This window comes from Paramormyrops kingsleyae, chromosome 13 (assembly GCF_048594095.1).
Source record: "Paramormyrops kingsleyae isolate MSU_618 chromosome 13, PKINGS_0.4, whole genome shotgun sequence".
NCBI lineage: Eukaryota > Metazoa > Chordata > Actinopteri > Osteoglossiformes > Mormyridae > Paramormyrops > Paramormyrops kingsleyae.
In genome coordinates, this window is record NC_132809.1 from 7,054,364 (window position 1) to 7,076,304 (window position 21,941).

Genomic DNA, 21,941 nt, shown 5'->3' on the forward strand with positions numbered 1-21,941 from the left:
CCGAGATGTCCCGGGTTCTTCTCAGAACGACGTGTGACTCGTGTCCTCCCTTCATCTCCTCTGCACCCTCCAGATGTGAACTGTTGAGTAAACACTTCCACTTTCTTACAATATTGTTATTTCACCTGCTTAATTTAGGCCAATGCCTGCGTATAACTTGTAGCTGGGGCTAAAAAGCACAGTAACACACGAGGTAAATATTTCCATGTGTTAGCGTATCTCTGTGCTGTCTTTGGGGATGAATTATGCATGTGAAATAGAGATTGTTTAGGTGGTGAGGTTCTGGTTTCCCTTGTATGAGACTATGAGGCTGTGTTCTAGGCTCTGCTGCAGAAAGACAGCAGGCCCCATAGGCCCTTCTCCCTGCCAGTCGCTAGAGCTTTGCCTGGCTCCTGAGAGCACCAGCTAATGCGTCTCCAGGATCACCGTCATTCCTCTTCCACTTATATTGATTTCGGCAAGAAATAGAAGCAGCCAGAAAGAATGGGCCTTTTCAGGAATAAGTTAAACAGTCAAGTAGCAGGTAGAAAGTGGCTTTCATCATTTATTGACGAGGTGGAAAGATGTCACTCTCATGGAGTTCTTTTCAGGAGATAGCGAGCTGATTGGACCGGTGCCCTCGGGTCAGGCAGAGTAGATTCTCACTGCAGCCGAACAAGCCGATTTAAAAGGCCATGGAGCGAGCGGGACCTGCTGGCACTGGCCTCACCAATGTGCCACACATTCCAGCCAAAGGGAAACTTCTCTGTGGTTCGCCGAGGAAACACTACGCACCACTGAATGGAAAAGTTTGGCTGGCCCACTGCAGTCGCTCGGTCCCTCTCACTGACACACTGATTATCAAATGCAGTGTTTCCCAAAACGGTCCTGAAGGACCCACAGCTGGTCCACGTTTTTGCTCCCTCCGAGCTCCCTGACAGACAGTCGACATTTTTGCTCCTTGCTGGGAGCTGGTAGGGAGCAAAAACGTGGACTGTCTGTGGGTCCCCATTGACCGGATTGAGAAACATTGGTCAAATGCATACCTTGGCATCTATGTGTATGGGGTCCTTCTCTCTAGATGTAGCCTTGTATCCCATATATATCCTTACATGCAGCAGTACCACAGTATCACTATGGACTGTTTTAGTTAAGTTCAGCGAGTTTGTCCCTGCAGCCATCATCATTAATTTGATATCAATGAAATGGAATTCAAATGATTAGATTTCACAAAATTTAAACCTTACTATCATAACTATTTGTATAAAGTAAGCTTCCGTATGTCCATCCATCCAGTAGAGTTTGATGGGGGAACTGGAGCCTACCCTATAGGAGCATAGGACACAAGGCTGAGATGGGATGCTGGTGTAAATGAAGCATTTTTATCCAGGTATCCCATTTTAAATATATGTTATCCTGGCAGAGATATGAACCCTCTATACGATCCAGTTACCACCCCTGGTCCATTTGGGGTTAATAATGTTGAAGGACCGAATCCAGAGCTGACCCCAGCTTAGCATTACTGCTGGCTAACCGTCCAGATTTTCTGCATCAGGCAGCAGAAACTAGGAGAGCTAGGGAGTGTTCTTTGTGCTCCTTCCAGACCAGAAACTGACATATAAATAAAAATTCCTTAATATATTTCAGAAAAATAAGGCTTCTCTCTATCTCTCCAACACAATAATCTCACACTAAAATAAATTTCCCCTAAGCACATTACTTATGCCCGAGAAATATTTTGTCAAACAAAATCTCCATTTGGGTTAGAAATGGTTTCTTAGCTATAGAAACAGAATTTGATGTATATGAAAATTCACACACCCACCCACACATTCAACAACAGATTTACACAAGCTTTCATTTGGACTGCATAATGTATGCAATGAAAGCGCATTTCTGGTGAGGATGCTGGACGTGTGAGGGGAATCTCAATGCCATTCCCTCTGGGCTGTCTGCTTGAATGGCTCTGCTGTAAATTAATATGTGGGTGGGGGAAGCTTATCGCACTGAACTGGATGGATCTACACAGTCCATAGAGTGCAGTGATGGCGCACTACCCTGCAGGCTCTCCAGTCGCTAGGATGGAGATTTATACACGCTAATTTGATGGGTTTTTTGCCCACTTTGTACCACGTCTGTTTACACACAGAAACATGGAAGCAGGATTCACTCCCTCTCTCTGTCACCAGCTGGACATCATTGTTCTGCGTGACCAACAGTTTTAGAATAGTGGGTTTCACATCAACGATCAGGACTAATGCTAACCCTGACCCTAGATATACCCACTGTAATAATCAGGACTAACGCTAACCCTGAACCTGGGTATACCCACTGTAATAATCAGGGCTAAAGCTAACCCTGAGCCTTGGTACACCCACTGTAACGTTCAGGGCTAACGCTAACCCTGAGCCTGGATATACCCACTGTAATAATCAGGACTAACGCTAACCCTGAACCTGGGTATACCCACTGTAATAATCAGGGCTAACGCTAACCCTGAGCCTTGGTACACCCACTGTAACGTTCAGGGCTAACGCTAACCCTGAGCCTGGATATACCCACTGTAACGATCAGAGCTAACTGTAACCCTGAGCCTGGATATACCCACTGTAACGATCAGGGCTAACGCTAACCCTTAGCCTGGGTATACCCACTGTAACTATCAGGGCAAACGCTAACCCTGAACCTGGGTATACCCACTGTAACGATCAGGGCTAACGCTAACCCTGAACCTGGGTATACCCACTGTAATGATCAGGGCTAACGCTAACCCTAAGCTTGGGTATACCCACTGTAACGATCAGGGCTAACGCTAACCCTGAACCTGGGTATACCCATTGTAATAATAAGGACTAATGCTACCCCTAAGCTTTAGGCTGGCCCTTCAGGACACTCCACCCACTATCTTTCAGCCCAGTTAGCTCTTTTTGTCTAATCAGTTTAGTCATATTCAGCTGGCCTCTGCTAATTGGAGCATTTACTTGGGCTCATTACATTCCAGCCCCCTTGTCCTTGGAATACGCATGTCTGGGCCCACAGCACACATCCTGAATTTCAGCTGTGTCATGCTATATCAGGCATATGTCTGGAGAATATTAAGTATTCTCCCCTGATTTTCAATGTACATCTTCCAGGATTTTATCAGATAGTTTGAACAGTACACCTCCCAGAAGAAACTCAGTCGAGCATGGGGAGGCCACACAGAGCTCTGGAGACACTTGAGGCCCAGGGATTGATTTCCACCTGAGATTCACAAGGAAATGGCAGAGCCATGGCCATCTGTTCAGGCAGCAGCTCACTCTGTCCGTGATTCTGTTTAATTAACCAGTAATAAAAAAATACAACACAAATAAGGTGTCTCTAAAACGTATGAGGCTTATTGCTGTCTGGCCCAGCAGTGAATAGGGATCATCATAGTACTGCATATCTTCTGTGAGGCACGGGAGATCCTTCCATAGACCTGATGACACCCTGGGCATCAGGCCAATGGGGTACAGCCTGTAGACAGCATCTGTCTGGGGTTAAGCTGTCACACTGAAATATGTCTCTGGCAGCCAAATTTTTTTTCTCTCCTATCCTCTTTTCCTAGCCTCCCCCCCCCCCCCCCCCCCCCCCAACTACCTAGAGTTCTCTACATTCTTTCACACATCTCGGGATAAGATAAACTGTGCCTTTTCATCCGGCCCAGTTAACAGAATTGTTACCTCCTGCTGTAATTATGTGGGACCGAAGTCAATCTGCAGGCTCTTCATCAACACTTCAAGCTGTGCACTGATGGTGGTGGACATTTTGCATGCCAACACTTTATAACCCGCTAGTTAACCTTGATCATGGGCTGTAAGAGTTCAGGACTCCAACCCTTTTCTTCTTGAGTTCCCAACAAAAGGTTAACTTGGATCTTATTTCCCTTTAAACATTAAGAAATTGAGCAGTCATTCTTTTGTTGTTTTTTATTAAATACTAATATCCCTGCAAAGCTTCCCTGCATATATGTTTGTGGGGCAAAATATATTGTCTGGCCACTCTCAGAATGTAATGTTCTGGGTTATAACTTGGCATGAAGTTGCATCTTAGTGAAAAATTGCAGTGTTTCCTGACATAGGTGGTTCGGGGGATGTGCTCTCTATGTTTTTCCTTCTTCCAACCACTTCTAGTCATGAAGGAGCCTGGATCCGATCCCAGACTGGACAGGGTATATGGCCGGGGGTCGTCCTAGGCATGATTCATGCCCATCTCAGGACATTGATTACATGGACCCATTCACTACAGGCAATTTAAGGACAGCAGTGAGCCTAACTGCATGTCTTTGGACTGCAGGATGAACTCTGAGTCCCCACAGGAAAGCCATGTGACAAGGAGAGAGCATGCAACGTCCATGCGATCAGTGATGGTCAGCGTGTCTCCAAATATAGACACATTTTACTAAATAAAACTCGGAAAAAATTTCGCTTGGTTTTTAAACTTTTACTGTATGACAGTCTTTATCCACATATGACACTGGTCAGAGACAAAATAATTTAATTAAATACTTTTGAGCTGTTGGCATATCCTGGTTTCTGACATCAAGGCAGATAAGTGGCTTTTACTGTCTGCATTTAATTCCCTATACCAGGAAGACACCCAGCTCTAAGTGGACTTGCTTTGCAAATGGAATTTATCAGATATATCAGACACAGAAATATATTTCTGGATCAGGACCTTAGAGTTATTTTTGTGGTTGCCAGACAACCTGTAGTGTCTGTTGTCTCTGGAATGGATTGGGATACCGGCTACTAGAATGGAAAAGTGAAATATCTGCAAAATTTCTGTTTTATTAATCAAATAAAGGAAATGTGTTTCTTTTGAGGTCATGGACAGTGAGTGACTTTTTTTCCTTTTTCTTTTTTGCCAAATGCAGTAAAAGAGTTTTTAATGTGGCTGCCGTGGTTACTGACCCCGCCTCTTCTCCATAACACCACCTCCCGTTATCAAGGCCCCGCCTCCTCCCACTGCGGGCCAGTTTAGTCCAGATACAAGGTCAGGAATGTGTAAAGCTTCTAAAAAAAGCTTCCCACAAGAACAAAAAGAAGAATTGCTATAGACAGAGAATTTTTAAAGAGCCATGTCATATGTAGGGGAAACGGAAGGAAAAAACGTGCAGAAATGTTGCTTGCTGCTTTTCAGAAAGCAGCTCTGGTAGCTAAAGAGGGCTGTTGATGGCAGGGGAGGCTCTGCCTGGTGGGGGCCAGCTTACCGACGTCCTCTGAGGCTTGTCAACAGCTCCCTTTGTTACATTTTTAAACAAGCGTCTGTGGGACAACCCATTAATTGGTTGTAGTGAGAGTTATCATTAAAAAGACTACATCACTGCGCCCTAATTCAAATGTAACAACAGCCCTGACAGAAGGCAGCCAGTGTCAGACCCTAGAGGTCGACTGCAGAGCTCAGATGATTACTAGGCTGCTGCAATTCTACATAAATTAAAATCTTTAGAAGAATTCCCAAACAGAAGAAAGAACTTCATTGCTTTTTTTCCCTTCTTTTTTGGTCTAATTATCCAAGCTTCTGTTATCGCTGTTATATTCATCATAGCTTTCAGTATTTATAACCGCTGGTTTTTATTATGGCGCTAATGTTATTCCAGAATTCCCAGGCAGTGAGACAAGGAGAGGAGGAGGAGAGAGACAGACAACATGGAAGCGTATCCAAGGCCAGGCAGAGCCTCAGACCTGATCCGCAGCCAGGGAGGCTCGCTCGGTTTTCCGTGATCCCAGCGTCCCTCGTGCACCTTGCGCCTCCCGTGTGAGTCATTTGCGGCTACCTGCTGGCTGGCTTCAGGCTCAGCCGGGTTTCTTGGATTCTCTATCTGCAGGGCCCCTTGGCCGTCCGCTGATCTTGCTGTCTTTTCCTCATCTTATTTATTTATTTAAGGTGAGGAAATACAACAAGTTGACAGTAAGTCATTAAGTAAAAGCAAATTAGCATTCCTCACCTTTTTACTGCCTTTGTCCACCTTTCCTGTCTTTATTCCTGTGCCATTTTCCTCATTGATTCGCTTTTCCCCGATAAGCCTCTGCTGTCTCTCACCACATGTCTTTGTTTGTTATCCTGAACTTTTTCGGCCTGCTGTTTGCAGTCTCTCATGGGATCTATAAGAGTCCTTTCTGTGCCCCTCAACCCTGGGTTTCTCTCTGTGTCCATTGCAGTATGCTCCCCCCCCCCCCCCCATGTTTTGATACACATATTTACCTCCCCGTGTGAAGCTGCTTAAATGGACCTGTGGATGGAGAAGGAAAATCAAGCACGCCCTCCTTCCGGACCTTCTGCAGCTTGGGCGCTATGAATAGCCTGGCATGGTACTCCGACGTCCAGGCCCATGGCATGGGAACCAGCCACGGCCAGCGGTCCGCAGGGCCGCCTAGAGCCTGGGCTGGGAAAGGTCCGCCCTGCAGGGTTAGGGCACTGCACTGCCGCCTTCTAATTGCCAAGTCCTCTACTTTGCCTCCATTCCCTCTGGAGGCTCAGCAGTCGTCAGCAGGGACGGCTGCCCCCCCCCCCCCCCCAAGTCATCTAGCTTTGAAAGAGTATTATACACCGCATTTAGTTTGTTTTGCCTGTGGAGGTTGTATGAAGATGTGTTTTCAAAGTGTTGAAATCAGCTTTTCTTCCCCCTTGAAACAGTTTTTCTCTCTCCAAAATTGATTTAGACTTTTCAAAGCTTTACTCTTCACAGCACCGGCTGCCTCGTTCTCCGTGAGGCGGCTTTAACTTTTCCCCCCCTTTTCAGAGCTCGAGGTTATAGTTTTTAAACTGACAGACTAAACATCTTCCCTCGCCCTCACTCTCCCCCCCCCCACCTCCATTCAGTAAATAGTTTTATGCATGCGGAAGGAGACCGTGGGTGACTTGCTGCGAGTCTGACGTTTCTTTCTTCGCAGACCGCGAGGTGTGAAGCAGCCACGGTGACAGGTAAAAAGGCGGGTAATGAGGCTAGCGGCAGGCTGGGGCCCTTTCATGTGACGCCGGGGGCCCTACCCTGGTGCGGGGCTTGTTTACCGCACGCCGTCATCAATCTGAGAGGGCCGACCTCGCGTCACCTGCTTAAAATGTATTTTGCTGCAGTTTAACTGGAGTATGGTCGCCAGCTGCTATGGCGGGCAGCATCCCGTGCACCATAATCCAGTGGTGAAGGAGTTAAGTTTTCCGCTCCCACGGGGTGGCCGTGTGACTTGATGATGTCACCATATGTTATTGTAACTGATCTGTTTGATCAGCCCACTTATTCTCCATATCTTTGTGACCCCTCTTTAGCTCTCTCCTCTGAGCTTCTTTTGCTCTCCTACAAGGCAAACTTGTTATTTTTTCATACAAGGCTCCTTAATTAAGTTTGACATAAGCACAAGGATTTAATATGTGGTTTGGGAGGGGGGAGAGGGACTGTGTTTGGATCGAAAAGCCAGCTGTGAAGCAGGACCCGATTTCAACATTTAGAGTGGGGAATTTTTGGGAATGATGCCGAGACGAGGCTGTGTGTTCAAGCAGCTCTGGGATCTGGGGTCTGCGAGGCCCCAGAACAGTCTTGAGACTCCTAAGCGAGCTTCAAGTAGCACTCGTACATGAGACTGCAGCTCATGGAGCCTTAAAAGACTATTTAAACACCACCTCAGCAGTCAGTGTGAGAGTCAAATACAAGCAAATCACTCCTGCAAGGGCTCTATCTCCAAACATGCAAAAAGGATTGCAAAAATGTTACTTTCCAGTAACATTATCCATGACTACAGAAGAAATTTATTGCAGCAGGTAATAGTTAATACTCACATTATGAGAGAGTACAGTGCAAGTAATACACCACTGATGATTACTGCAGAGATAATACATTATCAGGCAGTACTATAGACATAATATAGTAAAGAATGACATGAGTTTATTTATTGACAATTTTGTTAACAAATGTTGCAACATATTCAGATATAATTTCTGTAGTGAAAGTAATGGAAATTGGCACAGCTTGGAAGGGCTGATTTCTCTAACCTCAGAAACTGCCATTCGCCAGCAGGACCATTTTCTGTGTTTATATGCCATTCAAGGTCAAGGGCAGGGAACGCGATGGATCTGCGCTTTTAGAATACATATAGGAAGACCGTGGGCATGTGGGCGCGCCGTGAAATTTTCATATGCATTTGATATGCAGCACACAGTTTGTCCAGCAGACTTCCAGATTACTCCCATGAATGGTGGCACAGAATACCTCTCATTATCTCTTTATTGACAACTCTGATGCTTTTCTTGGGCTTGCAGAGCAGTGCTGAGCGAGAGGAGGATGTCAAACGCAGGCCAGATTTACGTCACAGAAAGGGAACATGGACACTCTAGAGAATTCTCTTTTTAAAGGCGCTCATAGACTACGGCGTTTTCGGCGCCTCTAATCGTAATGAGTTAGAAAATCCTTCATCTGCAACAAAAAGGATTAGGAATGCAAAAATGGTCATTCCACTCTGAGGAATTGTGTTGGAAAGTCCCATGGTGTAAAATTATCCCAGTAAAAAAAAAAAAACACGACAGGAAACTGGGGCTTTTAAACGACTCAACTTATCTTTGGAAAACTAAGCGGGTGCTGGAAGTATGAAAGCACGCCCATGGATTAATTAAAGTTAAAAGAAAAACTTGAGGATCCACTTAGCTAATTAATGTCAAGCTAAAGAATAGCTTTACATTTAAGTGTTGCAACTGCTGCTGCACCTAAATATGTGTTTAAAGGATCCAGGGACTGACTAACACACTCAGATGTGTGATATTGTTATCTAAACTCATAGGCTGCGAGTCGCTTATAGGCTGCTATTATAAAAAATGCAATATAACACTGTGAAAGAAAGTCCATTAAAAATCAAACCCTGCCCACCAGAGACTAATCAGCGCCTCCAGGGTCATAAATGGCCTCGGCGTCCTTCATATCTTGTTTTAACAGTCTGACGTGTAAAAACAACTTAAATACCTCATACAGCTCAGTCTTAGAATTATTCTTCCCTTACTGCACATTATGTTCTCTGCTCTGATGTACGTGCTGACAGAAAGCCTAATAGAGGACCTCATTTGAAGCCCACCTTCGGTGAACAAGGTGCCATGAAAAGCCATAATGTCCAATCAAGGATGAATCAATCATGGGTATATTCAATTACATTACCCTTATTTATTTGCTGCTCTATAAAACATTTTGAGATAAAAGTTAACTGTTAAGATACGTGAAGGATCTTTTTCAGTGTAGTGTATTTAGTCCACATCACAAAGGAAGTTACCCTTCGGTTAATTGCCCCTTTGCTAATCACAGTAGGTTGACTGATCTCGGCAATATCCAGGGCAGGTGTTCCCTTGGAGAGAGATGTTGTCCTTTGGGCTGCACCAGCGGCGATCCCCAGTACATGCCCGCTGGCCTCCGACCTGCTGCGAATGCTGCTCTGATTCAGGAAGGGTTCCCCAATCATGATGCCGTGGCTTTGCTTTCCTAACAGGTCCTTGGGGAGCATCACCATCTGTTCTTTTTTTTTTCTGTGTGATCGCTTACTGGATGACTTTAGTGCAGTAAATATGAGGTGGTCTAGAGTCTTCTTTCACTGCCTATTCTCTCGTTTATGGTCACCTGTTTGGCATGGGACTTCAAAGGCTTTCTGTGAAAATCACTGGGTTTCTCTAAGAACGAGGAACAAATGGCATAATGGTTGCAAGGTGGCTATAACTTGTAAAGCTAGGTGAAAAGTATTACCGTATTCTGCATGTTTGTTTTATCTGTTGTATTTAATAAAATATGAACAAATCTGCACTTCATACAATCTCATCAACTATTGATAATATGTGTTTTGGCACAGATATATACTGCGTGCAGAATTATTAGGAAAGTGTGTATTTTGCTTCTATCTTCTCATCTGGCCAATAAGTTCAGTCCAGATTAATCTCTAATTTAGAATAGTTTATTTAAGAATAGAGCATGCTCAGTATTTGGTCTGAGTACTTTCTGTCTGGAGTGAAACAGGAAATTGTAGATTCGTCTCTGTGCAGAATTATTAAGCAAATTATTAATACTATTAAAATGGGCCAAAAAAGATGTTACAGAAAGCAGAAGAAAATATATAGTAAAGTGCCAGTCGGAGGGATGTAAAACAATCAAAATTGCCAAACTTTTAAAACATGATCACCATACAATTGAGTGTTTTGTGGCCAACAGCCAAAGAAGATGGAAGAAGCAAACTAATTAATTAACTGCCAAAGACTTGTGTCAAATTAATGGGGAGACTCCCAGAATCTCTTCAGAATCAAATTTTTCAAAATTTTAATCTATATGGAACTCTGGAAGTACTATGTACAGTGTGCTACGTGACACTGCTAAGGTCACTGAGGCTGAAACAGCCTCCACTCAATAAGGCACTGAAGCTAAAACCTCAAAAATGGGCACAGACACGTCTCAAGACTGATTTTACAAAGATTTTGTGGACAGAGTGACTCTTGATGGACGAAATAGATGGGCTTGTGGATGGACACCTTCTTCAAGCAACAGCAAGGTGGTGGACAAGTGACATATGGGGGGCATTTATCAATGACGAATGTCAGGCCTTTCCAACTTGCAGATACAAATCTACTGCCAGTTTCTAGAAGATGCCTTCTTCAAACACTGGTACAAGAAGAAGACAGCAGCTTTCAAAAAGGTTATGATATTCATGCAGGACAATTCCCCTTCCCATGATGTTCCCGCAGGACAATGCCCCATCCCATGATGTTCCCGCAGGACAATGCCCCATCCCATGATGTTCCCGCAGGACAATGCCCCTTCCCATAATGTTCCCGCAGGACAGTGCCCCATCCCATGATGTTCCCGCAGGACAATGCCCCTTCCCATGATGTTCCCGCAGGACAATGCCCCATCCCATGATGTTCCCGCAGGACAATACCACATCCCATGATGTTCATGCAGGACAATGCCCCTTCCCATGATGTTCCTGCAGGACAATGCCCCTTCTCATGATGTTCCTGCAGGACAATGCCCCTTCCCATGATTTTCCTGCAGGACATTGCCCCTTCCCATGATGTTCCTGCAGGACAATGTCCCTTCTCATGATGTTCCTGAAGCACAATGCCCCTTCCCATGATGTTCTTGCAGGACAATGCCCCATCCCATGCATCAATATATTCCATTTATTGGTCAAGAAAGGCTTGAAAGGAGATTGAATTATTACCTGCCCCCTGATTTAACCCCCATTGTGAAATACTGGGCTTCACTAAAGTATCAGATCTGCTAAGGAAGCAAGCAGTACACTTCTCAGCGCAGTGTCTGGGAGGGGGTCCTAGCTGCCACAGTTAATATAGGACAGGATCCAATCAAATCATGTGCTTTTCTTTAATTTTTTGTTTGTGAAAGTCTAATGTGACATTTTCTCTATAAATAAATGTATTTGGAGCAAAAGAAAAATTCACATATCAGTGAATTAGTCACGTTTTAACTTTTGCTAAAAAATATCTCTAGGAATAGTACTTGCCTAATAATTCTTCACAAAGTATATTATGTCATTTTGTTGCTTTTTTTCCTTCGTTGTTAAATTCCTCTGATTTTGAATGTTGTATCATTTTAAGTTCCTCTTACACTGAGTGGAATCCTTTTGAGTCCTCTTAGTGACTGCAAATGTTAGGTATTTGTAGATACTGAAGAATACAAGATCCTGTCCTCACTGCCTCCATCCCTCAGTTTAATGCTCCGTGTTAAACTCCACCTATTGCAATGATTGATTTTCTATTAACCCCTTCAGGCCTGAGAGTGCTCACCCTCCTGTAGTCACGCATCTGATTAACTGACCACACGTCAATCAGTGTTGCTTTGACTTTTGGGAGGATCTTGGCCTTGTGGTTTGGCTCGTAGGTTGAATCCACCTCTCCCTAGTTACAGAGCATGACTGACACAGAAAGGCAAAAGTGGGCAGGCGTCAGGACTGAAGTACTCTCTGCTAAACCATACCGCGTCTCATGCGAGGAATGCACCGATCTGCATAGAAGGCTTCTGCATGCATGACTCTATACTTTAAACCAGGAATTTGTTTGTGTTAAAGATAATTGAGAGCCGCACTCCATAATGGTTTTGAAGCGAGACATTCCTGAATTTAAATGCCGGAATAGCTATACATGCTATCTCGTTCCATCATTAAGTGTGTAACCGTTTTTGTTTGCTTAAGTGTGAGAGGGAGTGTGTTTTATTGAAGCCAGTGAGTAAACACTTTATCTAAGTATGCCAGGCTTTTGACAGTCAGGCTCTGATATACAAAGAGCCCAAAGGATGCTGCAGCGCCCAGGGAGTGTGGAAGGTCAACACAGTTATGCCATCTTTTTAAAACGTTGTTATTTCTCTGTGTTTCCCAGCAAATGGCCTGCAGGCCCTGTTTCTGCGTTCTACTGCATTTAAATTACTGCTCTGGCCTGGACAAAAACGGTTCAAGCATAACCCCATTGTATTCTTTGATAAACTCTGGAAAATCCATGGTATAGGCTCAGGAAAGTACTATTAAAGGGTACAATTGGCTTGCAGATCTGCCGTGGCGATGTTTTTTTGAGAGCATGGATCCTAAGCGTGGATTGTAAGGCAGCCAGACTGAGAGAGCCCACTCTTATCTCTTGTAACAGGGTTTTGTTTGCAGGGCAGAGGAGTGAAGATTTCCCCTCTGTGTCGTTGCCTTTATTTGGGGCTCAGCAGAGGGACAATGACGGGCTAATCCCTCCTGATTCAGTATTAATATTCAAGCTGAAGAAATTGATTCAAGCCGGAGGGGAGTTTTGCAGGATGTGTCAAAACATCCAAACAAATAAAGAAAACAAAACCACAAAGAATGCAGGAGCCCGAACCCAATTCGCATGCGAGGATGCATTCGGTTCGGTGAGTCGTTTCCAGCGCAGGTCTGCATATCAACGTCTCAGCACATTTCTCCTTTATCTTCATAATGATTTCCTTTCAAAAGGCAACAGGGGAAACAGCTGAAGAGGAGCATGTTGTTTTGACTATTCTGTTCACTAAGCTGGAGTTTAAGATGTATGTTTGAATATTTACAATGGAAAATAGCATAGGTGAGAAAACAGTTGGGCTGAAAATCCCATTTCTTGCACATTGTGCATTATTGAGTTAATCTTTTCCTGATTTCAATTTTTTTTTTAATGTACAGAAGTAATCTGCTTCTCAGATCTGTAACCACAAGGTGTTTCCCAGTAAATTGTATCAGCAGGTCCCCTTGTTCAGCAGCAGAAAGATGACCATCAGGCACAAGATGACCCAAGAGTGGTCATTTCCCCAGTCCATGTTGAGATTGTGCGGAGGTTTAAACTTTGATAAGAAAGCAACAAAAGATACGTAAGCCAAGCATAGGCTCTACAGACAGCAGTAAGCTAGCCTGGAGAATGTTTATTGTTTTTTTTTTTTGTAAGACAAAGCCTCTATCACCTTATTTCCATCAAACCATTCTTTTTATGTGTGCATCGTTGTTCCTCACCTTTTAATGGGAAATAAGACCTGGGTTACCTGATGGGCATGGAGACCAAATGTGTCTTTGGCCTGGAGGATGCATGGGTTTGCACACCAGTGAGGAGCTACCCACCTTTGTCATGTGGTGTCCTTCCTTACAGGCATTATACCTTAAACCAGTGGTTCCCAAACTTTCTCTGCAGGGCCCCCCTTTTCTAGATTGGAACATTATTGAGCCCCCCCCCCATTCAAACTACACAGGTTCAGATTCAAACTTTATTTGAAATACAACTCCCTTTTCTAATTGAGCGAAACAAATGCAATTACAAAATACAAATGGTGCAATTTCACCACTGTGGGAGAAAAAAGAGCAATCAATTAAAAAGTCCAGCATGTTTGAAATTATGCAAATACAGATTTAACGTTCTTGTTAATATTCATTGGCGTATACAAATTAAAGTTTGTCTTACGTTTACCGCATTTTGTTTTTAATGATAACCGCAGGTTTCAGCCTATACTATAGCGCAACACAACACTAAATCATACCCATTCATTGATAGTCTCCCTGCACTTTACGTAGAAAATTTCAAACCTCGTTTTTCATGATATGATGGTTTTTTGTCCGGCGCTGTAAAACGTCGTCACGCGTCACCATGTCACATGGTACAAGAACCTTACAAGAGCAAGACAACTTAAGACATCGTACAGCACCTCTCAGCCGGCTGAACAAATTGGAACAGCCTCCGTGACGACACAACTTTGCCCTTATTGGCTGAAAAACGTGTCGTTTGTATCCCAGGAAGTTCCGATGTGTTATCTGCTATTCCTCCCGAATATCACGTAAAGCAGTGAGAATTGGTTTTCAGTTAATTTACCTGGTAAAATAAAGTTTAAATAAATTACATAAATGCTCTAATAGTACACGTAAGTTAGTGGTTCATTTATTGTTAGTTACTGTAATGTTGGGCTGCTTCATTTGTTTAATCGTCCAGTCTGTGAAGATATTATTTTATGGTGGCACATGCCCCTGCGGCTATCCCATTGGTGCGCCCCTCTGCAACAACAATATATATTATATATATGTTATATATATTATTATACCAATCAACCAATAATAAAACAGTGGTTCTTAACTCCAGTCCCGGGGACCCACATTTATTGGCTGATTGAGAGGTCATCCCAAAAACCCGCATTCACACTGGCCCTCCATGGATCAGGTTCCCCAGCCCTGCCTTAAACCCCCTCCTCACCCTCCGCACTAGGCCTGATATGTCCACACCAAAATGTCACCCCACTGCTGGATGCAGTTTACTGAACATTAATTTTTAGAAAAAAATTGCAGAGGTGGAAAGTTCATGTCCAGAAAGTACAAATCCTGACCAAGATTTTGTTTCAACCAGTCAGTTGAATATAAAGAGTCACAGTTAGAGAGTACGCATTTGCTTGGCTGAAACAAAATCTTGGTCCTGGACTTCCTGGACCTGAACTTTCCAACTCTACAAATATTTGACTTTCCCTCATGACCCTGTCCTGGATAAGTGCTCTGTGAGGTGAGTGGATAGAGTATGTGACGCTCTTACTGTCATAATACCTTCACCTGAACCATACTGTAACATCTGGCTGCAGTTTTGTGCAGAAAGAACAGCTTTAATATCACTACCTCTGTATTTTGTTTTGTCTGTATGTTACCCAGTTAACATGACCCTTACCCAACCAACTTGGTAACACTTTGTACTGGGGACCTTTTGGTCATTATATCGATTTCTCCTTAATAAGAAGTCACAGATTAATGAAGATATACAGTAGCATATGGTTGGTTTGCTGTGCTAGATCTTGTTATTTTAATCCTTGGAATTGGACTACACAACCTAATCTTGTTTGTTAAAGCACTGACAGGAGTCTTAAAGAAGGGCTCATTTTGTTAAGGAGCATGAAAAACAGCAAAAGATCTTCAGGTCTGTGATATGGGGTTATGGGGTTATGCTTGAGTGCTGCGATATCCAGATTACCAATAAATCAATGCTGAGTTGCTGGTATCATATACTGTCAGCCAATTAAATAGACACTGTAATACTAGAGTAATACCTTTGATAGGTTCTTTACCTGAGGAATATTGTCAACACCCACTAACATTTTTTGCCAAAATCAGATGGTGCTGACAGAGATGTCACACACATAGTTCAGGACAGTCTGCGTGTGTAACTTTCCCCAACATGGAGCACATGTGTGTCTTTAAGTGATGTCACCACACACACTCATATACACAGCATGGCTATAGAGTCCTATGCTGAAGCCTATGCTGTAGGTTTACCTCACACTGAGCCATGACAAATGCATGAGTGCATCACCGAGGTTTGTGTGTCGAATAAATACAGAAAGAAATTGGTAAAATCAGAGGAAGGTGTAAAGCGTATCACTGCCCTGCATGCTATGATTAGACCGTTTCATATTATTTCTTCCTGTTTCTGGTGGGGTGGATATTTAAATATTTATCGTTTGACAGATGAATCTGCATCAGATGGTTTGTGTTTGTGATGTTTTGTTTTTCTGCCGTCTTTGTTGTTGGTAGCCACCATTTTCACCAAGTGCTACAAATCTGCATCACTTCAGACATATTCTTTTATTTATGCTTTTCTGACTGATTGTTTGAAGGTGAAACTGATCCTGAATCAGCAGTACCTAATGTGCTTCCTTCACTTACTTATAACTGCACAGCACTAGGGCTTATTTATTATTTAAAGGTGCAATTCTAGCTGCTTATATGTGGGTTTAATCGCAGTGCAATGCTGTAGCGTGTGCCGTGCCTGCACCCAGGACCTGCCGCGGTAACGTGGGAAAGACAGCCTGACCCGGCATCTCCTCATCGAGGGTGTGAGGAAAACGGATCGGCAGGCGGGAATCCGGCAGCTGGCGCGGCTCTGAGTGTCCGGCGGCCGGGAATACAGACAGACTGCTGTCAGATCATGCAGATGGATGAAGCGGCAGGGACCTGGGCGGGTGCAAATCCTGATTTGTAAAAGTATTGATTGTTGTTTTAGAGTTGCTGTCCTGTCCAGAGAGAGGGAGAGGCAGATAAAAGCAGATGGGGTTAACATGGCAATATTGCTCTTCCCATGGGGAGGGGGGCAGCCCTCCACCTTGCTGAGGATTTAGAATTTTGAGAAAACTATCATGGAGAGAAAATATTGGGTTGAGGATGAACTTAAGGTTAGATGCATGTTGGACAGATTCAGTGTTTTACACTGGACACCACTCTTGATCGTCCTGTTTATTGCAGCCTTTATTGGTTTCCTTAATTTATTTGAAAAACAACATGTGATTACCCTCCATCCCATACCCTAAAGGTGTGACCATCTAATGCTGGAAAATCAGGCATCGCTAAGCGGAGGAGACAATAAGAAATCAATGCGTGATGTAGCAGTGTGAGGGCTGGCGGCTTGGGAGTCCTGCGGGCTTCTCCGTATTAAAGCCTGCTCTGTAAATTCCTGACTGCTGAGTAGCAGGTGACCGGCATTGTGTGACCTGGGAGAAAAGGTCAGGCTGACCAGAGAGGTCTGTGAACTCAGGCCATTGTCCCTGTCCAATAATGAAGTGGTCAGTATTGGCTTTCTGTCACCTAGCAATTAGAGGGGGCGATACAGAGCTGTGAATGGACAGTGATCCTGTACTTAGAATGAGCAATTAAAGGCCATTATGTCTATAATAATATCAACTGGTAATGACTGTGACCAAGACTTTGCTTATGGACTACCTTACGAGTTACCAGGTCGTGGAGCTGAAACAGAATGTACTCTGACTTTAGAAAAGTGTGGCAATTTGAGTTGGACTTAACCAGGCCTCATGAGGCGCTCCACACTCGTCTGCCAAATGTGTGACATAGGTCCTGTTGGTTTTTTTCTGCCTTATTGTTTATCAGATCCCCATTCATTCCCTCATTGGCTGGGTTATGGCACTGTATTGGAAGCTCTCTACGATCATGTGTTTAGTGGACTTCAGAGAACTCGTTAAGGTGTTCCAGGCAGAACTGTCCAGTCAAGCAGACCTGCAAAGTCACAGTATTTTACATGCTATAGTTACCATGGGAGATTCTGTATAAGTTAGTAGCACCCAGGGAAATTTTTCTGGTTTGAAGGTGGCCCAGGAGAGCCTGTACACGATCCGTCAGAGAATTCTCTTTACCAGATACTAAATTCTCAGGAGATCGGGGGTGTTAAAGGGGTGTATTTATGTTTTGATATTTTGGTCGTCACACACCAGCTTCTTAAACGTGATGACTATAACTTGCTGACTTGTAGCATCAGTGTGCGGATGGGTCTTTAGGGGGCGGGTTGACATTTAGCGCTCAGACCTCCCAGAGGATTCGGCAGACTGGACCTTTGTTTCCCCTCTGCTCCGTTTTCCACATGTTCAAGCGTAAGCAGGGGTCAGCCAGGGGCCAGCTGTCAGTATACGTCCTCTGATTCGCTCTCATTTACCGCGGTTACTTGTAACCATACCGCCTCCCCAAAGACTCGTAACCTCGTTCGTTTTTTATTGTCTGCCGCTTCCCGCGGCTCTTGGGGTTGCTGCAGAACTTCTGTGAAGACCACAGAGTCGCAGGTGCTGCCGCTGGGCTGCCTTGCTGTGTCCCCCCAGCTACACAGCCGGCCAGGCAGCCACCGCGGTCTGAGGCCCCCCGCATTCCTCTGTCCGCTATTTAGTTGTCAGTGATTTGCTTAAGTGGAATTGACTTTTATCTGTAATCTGCTGTAAGGCTGCCACTGGCAATACAGCCTCCCAATTCCTTACCTCTCTCTCTGCCTCTTGTCACTTTCAACACATTATTATTGGCAGCTGAGCCACCCGTGATCAATAGGCCCAGTTAGACATGGCCCACAGGCGTGCAGGGCTGTGGGGCGTCGTATTGATCTGGACCTGCTCCCCCGTGGGCCTGTACCACCACACAAGCACTTGTACACACCAGGAGGATGACTGTTTCCTGTCTGTGTGCTGCCCTGTGTGGCACGATGCCCAGTGTGGTCCCTGTGCACACCAGGGGAATGGCTGCTTCCTGTCTGTGTGCTGCCCTGTGTGGCACGATGCCCAGTGTGGTGCCCATGCACACTGGGAGAATGGCTGCTTCCTGTCTGTGTGCTGCCCTCTGCGGCACGATGCCCAGTGTGGTGCCCATGCACACTGGGAGAATGACTGTTTCCTGTCTGTGTGCTGCCCTCTGCGGCACGATGCCCAGTGTGGTGCCCGTACACACCAGGGGAATGGCTGCTTCCTGTCTGTGTGCTGCCCTGTGTGGCACGATGCCCAGTGTGGTGCCCATGCACACTGGGAGAATGGCTGCTTCCTGTCTGTGTGTTGCCCTCTGGGGCACGATGCCCAGTGTGGTGCCCATGCACACTGGGAGAATGGCTGCTTCCTGTCTGTGTGCTGCCCTCTGGGGCACGATGCCCAGTGTGGTGCCCGGACACACCGGTAGAATGGCTGCTTCCCCCATGTAGCTCATGATATTGCAAATAAACAGCTGTGTAAATGGCTAAAACCAGGGACTGTCATACGCTAAGGTACCAAATCTGCATTGGTTTAGTTACCATGCAGCTGTAAAGTACTTTAAAGTGTAACATATACTGAAGTACTTTTGGTAGCAAACTTTAACTTAAATAAAAATTAAGCTGCAAAGGTTTTTTTTAAGTTGTGTCCAGATTGAATTCAAAGGTCATAAATTAAGTGAAGAATGGATGTGTTCAGTGTCAGTATTGATGCAAATGACATGTTTCTGTAAACAAAGTAACAAGACCTTATGTTATTTACTACTCGTGGTCACACGTTTAAACAGCAGCCGCTTTTACACACATTCATTAATAATGGTGTATATATCTACTTAGCGGAGAAACGTAGGCATCTTACTGCCTGCAGTATATAGAGGGTTTTCCATTTTACCATGGCTCCATATTAGCAGTACTGCAGTGATAAAAACCGGCATAAAGCAGAGAGAACACTCCACCCCTCCCCAGTTTCTACTACCTAATGCACCGTATTCCCTGTAATAGACAGGGCCTGGAAAAAGAACACCCGCCCCTCCCACAGCTCCACCTACCTCCCCCGCGCCGTATTACCTGTTATAGGCAGGGCCTGGAAAAAGAACCCCCGCCCCCTGTACGCCTTTGCCAAAGCTGGCCTGGATTGTTTTTGTTGCAGTTTGAAGTGTCGCACCCTGGGGGCTTCTCATTAACAAGTTAATAACCGCTCTTGGGAACAATTAAAGCCCAGCCTTAACTCTGTGCTAACCACAGACGTAAAACTAATCATGAAAATGTTGCCAAATAAGAGGGCTCAGTGGGACTGTGCAGAAATGCCAGCTGTCTCCCGTCAGTCACATTTATTTATTTAACTAATGCTCCTTGCTTGCAGGACTGTAGACTGCTACTACATTTAGTCCTACTATTATGTTTTTTCTTGAAGGGAAATGTTGGATAATTGAATCGATGTTCCCTGCTCAAAAGGCTTATGTCTCATGGATACGCTTTAGAGCACGGCATTATCATTTTGTATTGTACATCTGATAAAAAAATGAATACATCATCTCCCACAAAAAGTTAAGTTGGACAAGAATTACGTTTGGTTTCCCCGCTCAAAAAAAAAAAAAGGTAATCTGAAGGAAGTCATTATTTTTATTTCAATTCCAGTCTTTTTTTTTTATTTTTTTTTTACAAATTTTATTATAGTGAAATTATATATATTTTTATTTCCCCGAAAAATACATCATAGATTTGGACATACCTGGAATGAGCTGCTCCTCTTATTTCCATAAAAAGGAGCTAGTGAAGGGAGCAGGCCGTGTAGCTAGAAGGGTGCTGCTTACGTCCCATGGGGGACCCACTGCCGTCCTCTTCAGCAGAGCACTTAACTGAAATATCCAGCTGCTTACATTTTTTAATTATAATTGAATTAAGTTAACATGACCAGCTAGGCAGCAAAATAATAATGACAATTAGGAAACAATCATGGAAATAATGTTCCATAAATGAGCGCGGATTATTCTCGGGGGGGATGGTCGGAAATGGAGCCGCTTGCTCGCTCGCTGATGCCGCACGGGCCTTCTGTGCGTCTCACAAACGCTGCTCTTTTCCAGGTTGTGCCTGTCATGCTGTGAGGCTCCTGGGGCCCCTGGAGGTCTCCAGACACCTGTCACCCCGAACACTGCCAGCGATCTGCCAGGCCTCCTGGTTCCGAGGCCTGGCGTTTAGGGAATACAGCAGATTGCTTCCAGACACTGACATTTTACTTACTGCGAAAGACTGGATCAGCTCTCCGTCACTTATGAATATTGAGGAGAGGTCTGATCAGCAGCCGCAGCCCCTCCTCACGCCGACCTGACGCCCTCACCTGTCGGCTGTCCTGCTTCGTAAAGAAAGCTGAGAGGATTCAGCCCAAATCCCCATGAGGTAGGTCTTTGTATTCCTGCCTTCCCCTGCCAGCCTGCGGACCCTTTGCCACCCTTTGTGACCCTTTGCGAATGCCACGGCGCTGTGGGACACAGCCCAGCCTTCCTATGTCTAAAACGACTCTCGGTTTGTTCCCACTGGATAAGAGGTTTGAAATAGCTGGGGGTTGTTTGGTAGATAAGTGTTTACTCTGTGCTGTATGTCGAATCCTGGCCAGGGAGGGAGAGTCTGAGGTCTCGTGAAACACGGAACAGCCGTGCCCACATCTGCGGTAACCTTACAGTGTTCTCTGGGTGTATCTTCGGACGGTGCCCACACTCCTTAAGGCTGAGAGAAGAGCCAAAACTGCAGGTGGAGCCAAAACACTGCCTCCCATATGCAGTGACTGTCTGCCAGTGCTCTGAACTCAGCTGAGGGGCAAGAGTGTGTCATGTGACAAAAAATGTCCAATAGAATAAGGAGAGACATTCGTGTAAGAAGGACAAGCGATTGCTTCCATTCTGTCCTTACTGATTTTTCACCTGTGTTGATTCTTTTTATCTCTAGCTTAAAGCACTTATTCTTTACACTGACCTGGGAGACACTTGGGAGAAATGCATATTCCAAATGAAAAAATGTACATAATACTTTTTATTAAGCAGCAAATTATTTTTTCTACATCCTATGAGATATTTGTGTTCATTAATTGGCAAAAAATAATTTTCCATGCTGCTGACTGATGGCTGTTGGCTGCTGTGTTTGGTGGATGAGGATAACCTGGGTGTGACAAGGCAGATCGTGCCAGACAAGCATATATTTATACCTTCAGGTTTACTATAAATAACATTTATGAAATAAATGACGTCAGATTGTTAGCTCTCTTGATATGTTTTTATTTGTAAGCAAGAAATATATGCAAACTTAAGGAGAAATGCATAAATAAATAAAGGAGCAACTGGTAAAATGTAAAACAATGAAACCAATTTTTAAAATTGTTTTTGTACAAATCTGAGACCTTCAAGCATCATGAGCAGAAATACGAGTCTTGGTGGAACCCGTGAAGGAGCGCAGCTAGAATTATAATG